At 32.2% G+C, this 14934-nt stretch overlaps 1 protein-coding gene and 1 long non-coding RNA gene across 3 annotated transcripts in view; both read right to left on the reverse strand.

Annotated features, from left to right (window-relative positions):
- Window positions 1-14934, reverse strand: part of LOC127734782 (interferon-induced helicase C domain-containing protein 1-like) — a 76473-nt gene that overhangs the window by 40834 nt on the left and 20705 nt on the right. The gene's annotated exons all lie outside the window — the stretch shown is intronic.
- Window positions 9710-14410, reverse strand: LOC127734799 (uncharacterized). Its single transcript, XR_007997777.1, has 4 exons — window positions 14334-14410; window positions 12643-12720; window positions 11128-11462; window positions 9710-9899 (listed from the first exon to the last, which is right to left on the reverse strand). It is a non-coding gene; the product is annotated as an uncharacterized LOC127734799 (long non-coding RNA).

Genomic DNA, 14934 nt, shown 5'->3' on the forward strand with positions numbered 1-14934 from the left:
TAGTTACGTTTTGTCCAATATCCCAGAACTAGGGTAGGCAACGGGAAGACAACGAAGTCTGTAGGAAATCACACTCCCGTTACACATTCATGTAGCATAAGATTGTGACTGGCTTTAGAAGTAATTTCATTTACTATTTTAATACGATTTCATTGCTACAAATGGATGCTTAGTATTTCTATTTTTTATTTCTTTTTACAAATTCTTATTCTCACTTTGACTTATAAATGATTTTTAAAGATTTTATGTATCTCAAATATTGATAATGTTATTTTATTTAACTATAAGATTAGATAAGATAAGATAAGATAAGATATTTTATTGTTTTAAAATCCAAAATTACAGTTACCAAAGACAATAAACATTGGCTAAACATCGACATACAAAAATATATCTGTCCACATTTATAAACATTGTATATATAAATTTGTATATCCCCTTCATTATTAAAAGAAAATATAGTTACATATATATATATGTAGTGTAATATTGCATGTTTAAACATTTTTGTGAGCACTTACTTTATCAAAAATTATGGTAATGGTTAATTAACAGTTCAATGTTATAAACACTCTTAGAACTGTTGTTTTTTTTTAAATTAACGAAACCCATAAGGATTGTTGTTTCTGATCGATATTTAATACTTGAGCCGCAGTATCCAAACAACAACTGTAGCTTCCTTAGCTAGCTATCTATAGTACTGAGTCCAATTTTACCCTGCCTTCCAATTCATGTGCCGATTTCTATTTACTTGTAAAAACTAAATAATATATTTATGTGATAACATACGAAGATAACGAAATCAGAGGTCTATATTTTAATAAGATTGTGTAAAATGTATTTAAGCCAAAGATATGAATTGTTGATACAATCACTCCTTTCACTAGAGTATCATTATTTTTAGAACATATAAAAAAAAACTTATATGGTGAAAAAGGCAACATGACCCGATTATTATTAATATTTTAAAATATGATTATTCAGTAAGGTTACGAAAATTGATTGTGTGAAATTAAAATGATGCATTTTTGAAAGTAATTTAGATATCGCTCTATAAATAATACGGTTTCAAAGTTTTTAACGAACAAATAGTATATAGATTAAATATATATGTAGTTTCAATATAAATTTATATATATGCTAATTGTCATTTATTCCTGCGCTTGTGCAGACTAGTATTTCTATCTAGCACACATGTATAAATTGCAGCACATTTTGTCATACCTGGACTTTTATTGTTTACTATATATGGTATTGGTTTTGCTTTGTTAACGGTCGTACAGTGACCTATAGCTGTTTATAACATGCCCATCTTTTAATCTCTGGTGGGCAGTTGTCTCATTGGTAATCATACCACACCTCTTTAATTTTGCATAGTATTAACGTTGACATCATGTTATATTAAACACTCTGTTCTTCTCTTGTCAGATCTTTCAATCATATTGTCTGACACTGATTAAAACAATAAAATTATTTCTCTATAGTAAAAAATAAATAGGAAAATTAACAGATCTCAAAGGGAAAATATTAAAACTGAGAATACCTTATAGGCATTTATTTGATTTATCACGATATTTTAAAACAGAATCTACGTTATTAATGATATCAAATGTGATTTATAATTTTTTTATTTATGCATTATTAATGAAAAAAAATGTTTGTTTTATTATAGAGTAACTGGACTCATCATTCAAAATCATAACATCCTCATGTGATGCGGTTATCAAATTAATTTTTGTTCAAATTTAAGCAAAAACGTACATTAATTGAACGCGCATTATACATACCAGGAGTTAAACATTATTCATTCAAAGTTTGAGGAATACAAATACATTATTATAACAATAATATAAATTGAAAAATGTATCCAATATGGAAAACGCAACAGGGTTTAATAGAACATTTGATGATCCAGTTTTAAATTCCGTTAACCTAGAAACAACATTGAATCTTACTGCTGGTAATAATATAACCAACTCTATTGATTCGGAGGCAATTGTAGTGGATTTTCGCCAATTTTACAAATACGGATTTGAGTTTATACTGTACGGCTATTTCATGCCAGTTTGGGCTTCGATGAGTATTATAATGTATGCTCTCATGATAACCGTTTTCATACGATATGGAATGACCTCCAAGACCCACATATGTTTGATCGCTATAGCAGTATGTGACAGTGTATCACCAATTGCTCCGACATCCATCTGGGTCTACTTCTTCGCTATCAAGAAATATTTTTATTACTTGCCATTTGAATGGTGTAAAATATACCACTACACAACGGAAGTTATACCACAATTCTTCACGTACACGTCATATTTCATAACAATTATGATGACTGTGCAGAGATATATCATGGTTGCTCATCCATTTAGTGCCGACAAACTTTGTTCAAAGACAGTTGTCTTTATTATGATTGTCTTATGTTTTCTCACATCAGTATCAATACGTCTTGTACATGTATTCCATTACAAATACGGCGAAACAACAGTGCCTGCAATAGACAACGCAAATACAACCATGCAAGCATGTACGTATAGTCGTCCGGACTGGATGCCAATATCATTTTACAAATACTTGGGATTTTTGATGACAGCACAAACAATCATAGTCGGGGTAATTCCATGTACGGTGTTAGTTGTTAGCGAACTGTTGATGATAAAGGCAATAAACGTCCGATCAGCAAAACGTGAAGCGATGACATCCAAAGCAAAGGGTCAGTCCCAAAACGACAAAAATGAAAGGAGATTGACTATGGCGACGATATTTATAACTGCAGTTACCCTTTTTTATATGGTCCCAGTAGTCATAATACAAGTGATTGATGTATTAGTGTTGATGTTTGATGTGGATATAGGAGACTATAATAATCTCAGAACTGCTATTGTAGTGTTGAATGTGTTGTATTGGATGTGTATTCCTTCTAACTTTCTAATTACGTGTTGCTTAAGTCGTGAGTTCAGATGTGGAATCCGGAATCTCTTCATTAAACCGGAAACTGTCCACAACACGATCATATCGATTGTTTCTTTGGCAAAAACACAAGAATCGGTATGTAACTCTGAAACTACAGAATCAGTAAACTGTAATGACACTGAAACTGTCATGGATGAGCAAAAAACTTCAATGTAATTTTGTCGGAAAGCAACTGGTGTTTTTTTTTAATTTTCGTGTTGAAGAACAAAAAATCAAGACACTTTTATATATAAAAATAAGACAACCGTAGTTAAAAGTACAATATAATTTTGTATCAAAGAAAATATATGTGTACGTTAATCAAAAAGCAACACCAACGACAAAAATTATCAAAATACACAGAAAAGGCAACCAACAGTTTTCCGCAATAGACAGGGGTGTATTTATTATGCCGAGATCTTAGATCAAATCGTATCTAGACTTGTAAACACAGGTATACTGTTGGTGAATAACAGAAAACCCCAGAACATAAAATAATGTTTAGTTAGAGTAACATATAGACAACCATAGCTATCAAATTGTTTAAAATAATGTATCAAAATACCAATACAAGTTTTGTTTATTTAACAAATTGCCTTTTCTAGTTGCGATATAGAGCCATAGATGAGTAAATATGTATACAAATGAACGTGAAAATGAAGGTTATTTTACAATAAACATGAAACTATTTCTGTGGGTTAAAGCAGCATTATTGCAAGCAATGCAGAAAATAAACACATTTCAGTTCGACGAATCATGAAATAAAAACAGTCATACCCTGAACAAAAACCTATTTGTCTCTTTTAATATTGTTTACACCTCTATCTGACCCTTTTTCCAAACAATATGCATTAGTTTGATTGTGTGTATGCGAGTTTTCATTGAGGGTAAACGTATTTTAAGATTGATTATATTTTTATTGTAACTTGAAAGTATTGTAATAAATTGTTTTTTCTCTTTGTTATTCAAATGTCAAATATCTTTTTATCAAGCATAAAGTAGCAAATATATAAGTCTGACTTAAGAGTACAAATCCATTGTTAATATACAAATTCATATCTTTTTTTATTATTTTTGTGATGTATAATGTAATGTGTTATTTTGTTTTCATGTATGCCATCAACCCCATTGTGGTATAACAGTGTATTATTTTCAATAAATATAATAAAATTTATGTTGGCTGTACCAATGGTGTCTCATTTATGAACATCTCCTTTGATTCATATGTATTTTTTTTATGTTATTGGATTTTAAAGTGCATAATCATGATAATAGAATATATTGGTTAAGGAGACAGTTTATTTTTTTTAATTTTTGATACAGGGTCATGTATATTTTATAATTGGTTTGACTAAAAATTATTTACTGTTTAATAATTATTACGTATTTTTATATTGTACATACCGGTTTTTGGTTGAGTTCGTGTTGCTCAGTCCTTGCCGGTCTTTTGTGAAGTGTTTTGTGGACTGTTGTTTGTCTTATCGTCGCTTTATTGCTTTTTGTCATGATTTTATTGGTCTATTCGAATTACGAGTTTGCATTCTCCTTTTATATTTTTCTTCTTTATTTTGCAAATGTCCCATAAAAATCTCCCCGTATGATACTACTTTAAAAAAATAAAATAAAATATATTCTAGCGTGTCTTTTTTCATCTTCGCTAGCCAAGGGTTACGATCCAGTCCCCACCTCTGACTGGATCGTAATCCGTGGCTAGCGAAGATGAAATCCAAACCTCCGGATTGGTCATGTGCATCGACAAAATACAATTATGGTCTAGCTGGTCATGTTATTACTGGCGACCTTGGCATCGTAGCCAATGAACAACTTGGAGAGTTGTTAGCCAAGGGACCAAAATATAGACGTCCCCAGCTCATCAATTGGAAAAAGAACTTCAGGTTACTTATGGATGCAGTTGAGGAGTATGCTAGAAAATGGATAAAGCGCGAACCAGACGAACCGGACTGGACACTTTGTCTGAATGGATTAAAGCTATTTGATCATGCATTCAGAAGCGCATTCAGAAAATACGATGTACTACGAGCACAAGGGTTTCTAACCCATTCAAGAACCCGGAGGTTGTGGATGCCTTATCCTCTTTGCATGACAAATATGTCGTTGTTCCAGCAGATAAAGCCTGCAATAATATTGTCTTCGTATGTAAAAACCATTACTTGGAATGTCTCACAAAAGATAGTCGAATAAACAGCACAACTGGCAATCTTACATATTCTTTAACATCATTTACAAAGGATGACATTTTACAAAATCACAAATCTGTCTTTTATTGGGATTAGCATTAAAGAAAACGACGAAAATCTACCGTCATTATACTGGATACCAAAACTTCACAAAATTTAACTCCTTATAAAGAACGATACATAGCTGGATCATCAAGATGTTCGACTGAACATCTTTCTAAAGTGCTGACTACTATTCTTTCTACAGTAAAAGATGGACCTTCAAAAATATTGTGATGAGATATATTCAACCAGTTGTGTCAATCAGATGTGGATCCTCAAAAATTCTAAAGATCTACTGCTAAATCTTAGATCGCAATCTCTGCAATTTTGCAACAACATTAAGACCTTTGAATTTTCTACGATTTACACTTCTACTCCCCATGCTTAATTGAAGGATCGACTTCACCATCTCATTAAACAGAGCTTTTTTCTATAAAAATGGGAATCGTAGATATACATTTCTTGTTTTGGGTTATAATAATTCTTATTTTGTGAAGAACCACACTGATTCTATCAGAAAATACACTAAAGATGATATTATCAAAATGCTGGACTTTTTAATCGACAATATATTTTTTGAGTTTTGAGGATTGATATTTCAACAGTCGGTATTCCAATGAGTACTAATTGTGCACCCCTTCTGGCCGATTTGTTTTTGTACTCGAATGAAGCAGAATTCATTCAGAACCTTCTAAAAGACAAAAAGAAAAAGCACCTTGCGAAATTCTTTAATTTTGCTTTCAGATATATTGATGATGTCCTATCACTGAATAACCCATATTTCAGTCAGCAATTGCATCTCATATATCCCAGTAAACTTGAAATTAAGGATACTACTGATACAAGAAGGACTGTTTCATACCTTGATCTTTTCCTCAATATTGACACAGATGGACGACTTCACACTAAAATCTATGACAAACGGGATGATTTCAACTTCCCAATTATCAATTTCCCAATTCTCAGCAGTAACATACCCTCTGCTCCGTCGTATGGTGTTAACATATATCAATTATACGTTATGCTCGTGCATGTTCACACTATACGGACTTCATATACAGGATTGTGCTCCTTACGCAGAAACTGCTCCAACAGAGTTATGAGGAAAGATTAAAAATGACACTCCGTAAATTTTATGGACACCATCACGAATTGTTTGACGATGTGTCTGTGTCTAAACTAACTAACGACATTTTTACCAAGTCTTCCCTCGGTTTTAGTTTGCAACCCGGATTTGTTTTCTCTTAATCGATTTATGACTTTTGATCAGCGGCATACTACTGTTGCCTTTATTAGATTGTAGTTTACCATCTACGTCGTCTGTCTGCTAAGTACCGAACGTGACCTATTCCCGAATATGACTGTTTTGCCGAGTGTGAATTCGCATTGCTATACGACGTGTCTCGGTATTTATACATCCGACATTCATGTATTTAGTTATGATGTTTCTTTTGTAAGTACGGTTCGATAATGTGTTATGTCTTATCGTTTGTGGTTTGAATTCTGTATTTTCGGTACATTTCACATATGTCTTATTTGTCAATAATAGTTGAGTTAATTTCCATTTTCCATGGATAAAGTATTGTTTTAGTCCAAATTATTATGACGTCGTCACAGCATTAATTTAAAATAGCCTTTCAAGACCGTCATAATCATGATAATTTTTTCAACTAGTATTGTGGAAATAATTGTGAATTTTTGGATCTTGTTCCATATAATTGTATGAATTTCAAGATTATATATACGTCACAAAAATACGTCACTTTTTGTGGCGTTGATCCATTCATGTGACGAGCAGCTTGTGGTGTCCTGTGCTGTCGTTAATGGGAGATTTCGGTTGTTGTTCTGCGGTTTACATGTTGTAATGTACTATTATATTATTTATTTATGCATTTCTCTGTGCTGATTGTTCTTGCGTTTATTTGTACTGTATTCCTGACACGTAGTGTTGTCATTTTAGCGATATTTTATAACATTGCCATATAAGCGGGAGGTTTGGCTAGCCATAAAACCAGGTTCAACCCACCCTTTTTTCTTAAAATGTCCTGTACCAAGTCAGGAGTATGGCCGTTGTTATCAAATAGTCCGTTTCTATGTATGTTGACGTTTGTTTTTGTTGCAGTTCAGTGTTTCTGTTGTTCCGTTGTTATCCTCCTATAGTTAATGTGTTTCCCTCGGTTTTAGTTTGTAACCCGGATTTGTTTTCTCTTAATCGATTGATGACTTTTGAACAGCGGTATACTACTGTTGCCTTTATTTATAATTAGTCTCCAATTTTGTTTAGAAAAAAATGGTTGCTTGATTTAAAAAGGGACAGTGACGATTATAAATTATTCATGCTTAGTCTTACATGTATCAAAGACGTCCACAGAAGCGACATAAAGGTTGTATCTGGCAGAAGTATCAGTCTTGTTACACATTGGCAAGAGTTATTTCCTTTTGACCCGAAAAATCTTATCTAACCGTTCCATGCATACGTATGTAAATAGATCTACGAAGATGTGGTATGAGTGCCAATGAGACAACTCTCCATCCAAGTAAAAATTTAAAAAAGTAAACCATTATAGGTCAAAGTACGGTCTTCAACACGGAGCTTTGGCTCACACCGAACAGTAAGCTATAAAGGGCCCCAAAAATGTATGCAACCATACAGTCGGAATGACTGTGGAACGTGTTTTTAATTCGGTTATCTCCCATTTACAAGACAAAAAACCTCAACCTTAACTAATAATAATAAGATTGGAAACGGAATCGGGGAATGCGTAAAAGAGACAACAACCCGACCAAAGAGAAGAAAACGACCCAAGGCCATCAATGGGTCTTCAACACAGCGAGGAAATTCCGCACCCGGAGGCGGGCTTCAGCTGCCCCCTAAACAATAATGTATACTAGTTCAGCGAAAATGGACGTCACACTAAACTCCGAAACATGTAAATGAACCAAAACTTAAAAAAGATATAAGGCTATCAAAGGCCAGAGGTTCCTGACTTGTGACAGGCGCAAAAATGCGGCAGGTTAAACATGTTTTGTGAGATCTCAACCCTCCCCTATACCTCTAGCCAATGAGGAATAAACAAACACACAGCAATACGCACAGTTAAGTTCAGTTCAAAAGAAGTCAAACATACGTTCAATCCCCCACCATAATAATATTTTACGTACGAATGTTTGTAAGTAAATAATTGGTTATGATGCTTCTTCAGACCTCTCTTTTAATACAACGTTATTTAAACTGGGATAAAAAAAAAAAACAAATGCCACAAATTGTTGTTTTCCTTAAATCAGTACATGTATAGTCAGTACATAGCCAATAGATTTAAAAAATGAAGTGTGAATATAAGATGACAGTAGTTTACCGATGTTCAAATATCGTAAATCGACAAATCTAGGGAAAAAACTGTGGGAATTACATTTTTTGTACATGATCTCCAGAAGGAGCGAAAAACGACTGCGTCGAAAGGGTGAGAATCTCCTGCTATGTCATAATCTAGAATAGGACAAAATTGGTAAAATTACAGACCAGTCGTCATATGCTGCCTGAGAAAAAAACATGACCTTGTGCCAAAATATATGCATCAACAAGATGTAGGACTGTAACTGCTCATTACTACATTGCAATACATATTTAGTTATGTTTTAATTGATCTAATCTAACTACGTCATCACAAGTCTGTTTCACAAATGACGACAGAGATGTCCCAAATGTCGTAACCTCAATCCGTCCTCTTTTCCTCGAATGTGACATACTGAATCTGACTTATCAATGGGTTTGTACGTACATGATCAACACGACAGGTGCCACATGTGATATGTTTACCCTTCCAGTGCTCCTGAGATCACCCCCGGTTTTTGGTGTGGTTCATTTTGCTCAGTCTTTAGATTTCTATGTTGTGATTTGTATACTGTAGTTTGTCTTTTGGTCGTTTTTCGTATTTTGGCATAGCATTGTCAGTTTCTTTTCGACTTATGAGTTCGATTATCCCTTTGGTATCGTTCGCCTCTCTTTTGCAGAGTATTTAATTCTATACAATGATTGTTACTTTCAAGTTTGTCTTTTAATCAAAGACATACTGAAATTTTTGCTCTACTAGTTCTTTTCAGTTAGGTCTTTTGTTTCACTCTAATTGCCTTTTACAATTTCGTAAATTGCAGATTATAGCACATTATCAAATTTAGTTAAACATATTCTTTTCATGTACACATTTTTCGTAAATTGCAGATTACAGCACATTATCAAATTTAGTTAAACATATTCTTTTCATGTACACATTAATTATTAAAATTACAGTTATGGCAATATTTGCATTATAGTTTATAATACATGTTTTTTGTGTTATAAAAAAAGCTGAAGGTGTCCAATATTTCAATAATTGTTCAAATGTCTGACCTTCATTTAAAATTTTCAGTTTTGGCCTGATATTTCAATTTCCTTTTCAGATCAAAACATTTAATTTCGTTCCAATAATTCTACTTGGATTACACTATCAATAGGATGACTACCTGAACTATAATACCACATTTGAAAATATGTCAGTTTATTAAATTTGGGCTTAATATTCACATTTCGGAGCACAATTTAAAAAATTGGTCAATGCTGTTTACAAGTTGATTTTCATCTATTGAGATTGGATCAATCCTCTACAAATCTGTTCTATTGTGGTGAAACATTTATTTGTTGTTCAATTTCAACTTCAACAGCCATTTCTAAAAATAAAATAAAAAATATCACTGCATGTGAACCATTTAAACGATTGATATATCTCATAAACACCAGCATGACTATCAAACAACTAATAACAATTGATGTTCGCTACATTATTTCAAAATAATAAATATTGTTATCAATTAATAGTATACAGATAAAGGAACTCGAAAAGAAGAAAAGTATGCAGGGTCAATGTCCTTGTGGTTGAGATATAAGCCTTTGAAGGGAAATGATCCTCTCTAGATTTTTCATACATTTAACTTTGGTACCTTTTTTCTTTTACAAACTATGAAAAAATAACAAGGACTTTATAAGATTTTAAAAAAATGGGTTATTAAACGATATGGGCTAAAATTATGAAAAGAAAAAGTAGGAGTTAGCAGACAAAATGCTTAAACTGCACCACATGGATAAAAGCCAGAGGATTCTGAATATCTGACAAAATCTCAAAAACAAGAAAAGCGAACTCCTTAACACCACATCTAGTACTATTGGCTTTATGGCGGCATCCAGTTTTGATTTGAGAGAGGAAACCAGAGTTCACGCAAATAACCAACAATCCTAGTCAATTTAAGATTGGAAAAGAACCCAACTGCCATAAGCAGGTTTCAAACTCACAAACCGTCTTATAAAAATTAAAAAACAAAGCAGAAAATCTCTACGCCGTCTACTTCAGTACTGGCAAACAGAAATTGAATACATTGCAGATATTACAATTGCTTACTCGCTACAACTCAACATTATCAAGCTGCAGACCAAATATTAAATCAATCCCTTTCATAGAAGTCAAGAAAACCTTGACGAAAAATTCCCTTGTACAATGAGTGTTGTAAAATTTCAAACTATCGGCAAACAGGAAATGGCTGTACGGCATATGTAAAAATTGCGAACTCGCTACAACTCAACATTCCCAAGCTGCACATCACAAATTAACTCCTTCCTTTTCATAGACTTACAAACAGACGGAGTCGAGCGGTTACTAGACCTGCTTCCGCCTTCTGTGAAGCAGGTAAAAAGAGGTCTTATCTTGCAAAATTCTTCGCAATGAAAGATTTTTTTAATAATAGCTTATTTCTTTAAATGGAAAATAGTGTAAAAGTCAATAGTCAGAGAAGCACAAACATACTCAAACAGGTGAAAAGACAGTTCAAAGTTTAAAATTATTATTCACAAACACTGGATAATCTTTCAATATTATAAAAGTTTATCAAATTAAAGTAAGATTACCTGATTTCATTTCATTTTTAATCTGATACTGAAGAATTTTCACTTCATTTGCAGATACTGTTTTGGATAAAATTTCGTTAAGGTGATCTGTATACAGCCTTGCTGGTTTTTTTTGGTGATTAAATCTGTTAACAAGATCAAGTATTATATTGTTTAACTCATTAAAACGTGTATCATCGAGTGTAAAGTTCCTTGAGTGTTGTAGTTCATTTCTTGTAAGACGTATACGTTCAACATCATCTCCAATGGTTATGTCTGTTTTTTTAATTCTTTGCCACTGACAACCCCATGACAATCATTCCCATCTTTGCAAAATTGATCTCCTCCTTAGAAAACTGAAAATTAAATCAAATGCATAACATAAAGTGATGTAAAATATGTACAGAACAAAAAATACTAGATAAAGTTTGAGTATTTAGTAACTGATTTTTTTAAACTTGGTCTTCTTCAAACCAGCTGGCAAATATACAGCACACTTATCCTCATTATTGAAACTCTAGCTCATCATTTTTACGTTCCTGAATGGTTATATAATACACAAAATATCCTTCAACAATTCAACTTTTATATCAGAAATATCAGAAAAAGTAGCATTGTCGTATATAGGACTTGTAACGAAGATGTTATCATACCAAACAAGAATTATAAGTTAGCTCGCAACAGGACACCCCCGCCCTGACAATTTGATTATCTGCCCTTTAATCATGTTTGATCGAGATAAAGCATATCAATTAATGCAATAATAAACCAATACAACCATTTAAATTACCTGTATCTTTTTTATTTAATGAGCTTAATTACCTGTAACTGATCTACTATTTGTACTTTGGTATTAAGGGATAGTTGTCTAAGTGGCAATCATGCCACATCTTTATAATTATCAGAAAATCAAAGATTTGAAAAATTTGAAACTTACTGGAGTAAACTATTTGCAACAAAATGCATAAATGTTGATGCAATAACATACCATACTAAAGTTGCATATCATAAATAATTTTTCATCAACACACATAGTTAGAAAGCTTAATATTTGAAAAATGAAAAATTTAAAAGTCATTGATTATACTTTTTCACATTTAAACACATAAAATAAAATAATGTTAAATTTTAATAGTTAGATTTAACTTATTTTTCTTCCCGGGAAAGAAGGAATTTTAAAACAATATTTTTTGGATTTGATAACTCATAGAGACAATGGGTACATGAAACAAACGAAAAAAAAATATGAATTAAATTTTAAAACTTAGCTCTTAATTCATTTTCCACTATATTTTCCGCTTTTTTAAAACATAAAAACATGTCACAAGCCAAGTTTCTATGTTTGCTATGTGTGAGGTTTTAAATGTTTTTCATGCTATTCTCAAACATAAAAAAATGTCACTACCAAAGTTTATGTGTGTGAGGTTTTTTTTATGTTGCTTAATCCTTAAGATGCACACTACGAAATTAAGCATGATCAGTTAATTGACAACCCATAATAACCTTAACTCATGACCAAATTGCGGCATAACATACCCTTGTCGAACTGCCTGTTGTGGTTAACTCTTCAGATACATTTGATGTTTCCATACAACTTTGGACATTGCAACACACCTACAAAATATGTTCCTCTCGTAAATGAAACAATAACTTGATAACTGAATAAGAGGTATTGGACTTTTTGCATTGTACTTTCAGACATGGTTGTCAGTCTTGAAACTTTAGTTTCTATAGAGCCTGTGTTGCTCACCCGGATTTATATTAATCTTCATTTGCAACATTGACTGGATTCATTTTTTGTTGATCTTGTAATGTTGATAATTTTTCTGTTTACCGTTTCTCTCAATCTACTTTAGTGTTTGCGTAAAGACAAAAATTGGTAAAAACTCATCAAGGATACCAGGCTATAATTTTAACTTGAATGATGGTAAAAATCATCATCAAGAGCTAGACTCCTACAAGAGTTGGACTGACAATTTCAGCTTTGTTGACCTATTTGTAGATCTTGGTTTGCTGATCATACTATTGTTGACAAAAAATATGTGGCCAATATGGGAAAGAAGGGTAAAAATCGTCATCCTTACGGGCAATAGCTCCTATAAATAATCTACATAGAATTTTGACTATGATTGACCTATTCGTAAATATTGTCTCTCTTATTATTTTTACCTTCATTAATTTCTATCTATCTATTATAGTTTCTAAGATAAAAGGCAACAATAGGTCAAAGACTAAAATGGCTGGGTTGCAATATTTGTGAATAAATTTAGCTGAAAATGACTAAGTTCTATTGTCTGGAAAAACGTTAAAAAATCCTTTAACAATTCCACAAAGCAGATGCACAACTTTAACGAATGTACAATCTTCCTGAAAAGTGTCAGGGATCTGGGTTGAAAACTGTAGGAGGAGTTGATTACACAAAACTTGTGCCCTCTTTCATAAATTTTGCTAAAAATTTACTTAGTTCCCAAGTCTAGAAAAATGGGGAAATTTTTTTTAAACAATTCCATGATAGCAGGTGCACAACTTCAACATATGGGTAATATTCCTGTGCAAAAAACTGGTAAACTTGTTATATTTTGCCATTTTATATGCAATAGGAATGCTAACGTGTCAGCTACCCACCAGAGACCACCCAACAAATGACGGAGAGCAACTTTAGCCAATATTAACTTAGTTGTAGATCTTGTAGTACTTGAAGTTTTTGCTTAAAGTTTTTCTGTGTCGAAAATGGTTTTCACGATAATAGGCATATATGAACAAAATGTAAAGTTCGTCATTTAAGGTCAATAACTAATGTAAAAGAGTTGACGGACGATTTCGGCTATATTGATAAATGTGATCATGTTCTGCTGATAATTTTTCCTTAAAACGTTTCTCTTCACCTATTATGGTTTTCAAGATAATAAGAAAATGTACAAAATTGGAAAAAAAATCGTCTTTAATGGATAATGACTTTTATAATGGGTTGACCAAGGATTTGAACCATATTTACGGTTTTTTGCGCAAAGCGCGAACATTTTTTTTAGTTTTTCGACACTATCAATCAAATTATTTTTTCAAAATTTAACGCTATAAGGTATGGGTAAATCTGGATTCAAAATATTTTTTTTTGTCATCTGCTTGACCCCAATATTTTTTTTCTTCAAATTGGGGATCAGAATATTTTGTATTGAAATATTAAAACAATTATTTTATGCACTAAATAGTCTGTAAAAGCCTGGTACCTTTGTTGAAAATACTTGGTTTTTACTACTGGTTTCTGCTTGGGGATTTGATTCTTGAAAATCGTCAGAACTCCGAGTCAACTGAAAATGATATACAAAATAGTTACAGATAATACCAGATGTAACGTCAAAATCCTCTTTATTATTCAAAATTTTAAATGTGAAGTCATGTGCATGTGCTTAAATGTTTCGTCGCCTGAAAATTAGGCTATCTATTTCATATTAAACCACATTCATTCCTTAACAAATCTTCTTTAGATATTTCTTCTCTAAAATAGGAATAAAAATATGTGGCTATAGATGCTAAAATCAACGTTAATTGGTCTCTGGTGGATAGCTGTTTCATTGGCAATCATTTTACGTCTAAAAACAAATTATAAAATTTCAATATTTGCATAAATAGAATGAAAATTATCCCGTAAAGACAAATCATAACAATATTTCTTAATAACCCTTTAAAACTGTAATCATTACTCCTATATATTTGTTGACACGAATATTGATACGTTTAAAGTCTTTGAATTTACTGTTTATAAATATGAAGTATTTGAAATACCAAGGTTTATCAACTCCAGGCATTGACTACCGTAATTTAGATTTT

The sequence above is a fragment of the Mytilus californianus genome, unplaced genomic scaffold (assembly GCF_021869535.1).
Source record: "Mytilus californianus isolate M0D057914Y unplaced genomic scaffold, xbMytCali1.0.p SCAF_3, whole genome shotgun sequence".
Lineage (NCBI taxonomy): Eukaryota > Metazoa > Mollusca > Bivalvia > Mytilida > Mytilidae > Mytilus > Mytilus californianus.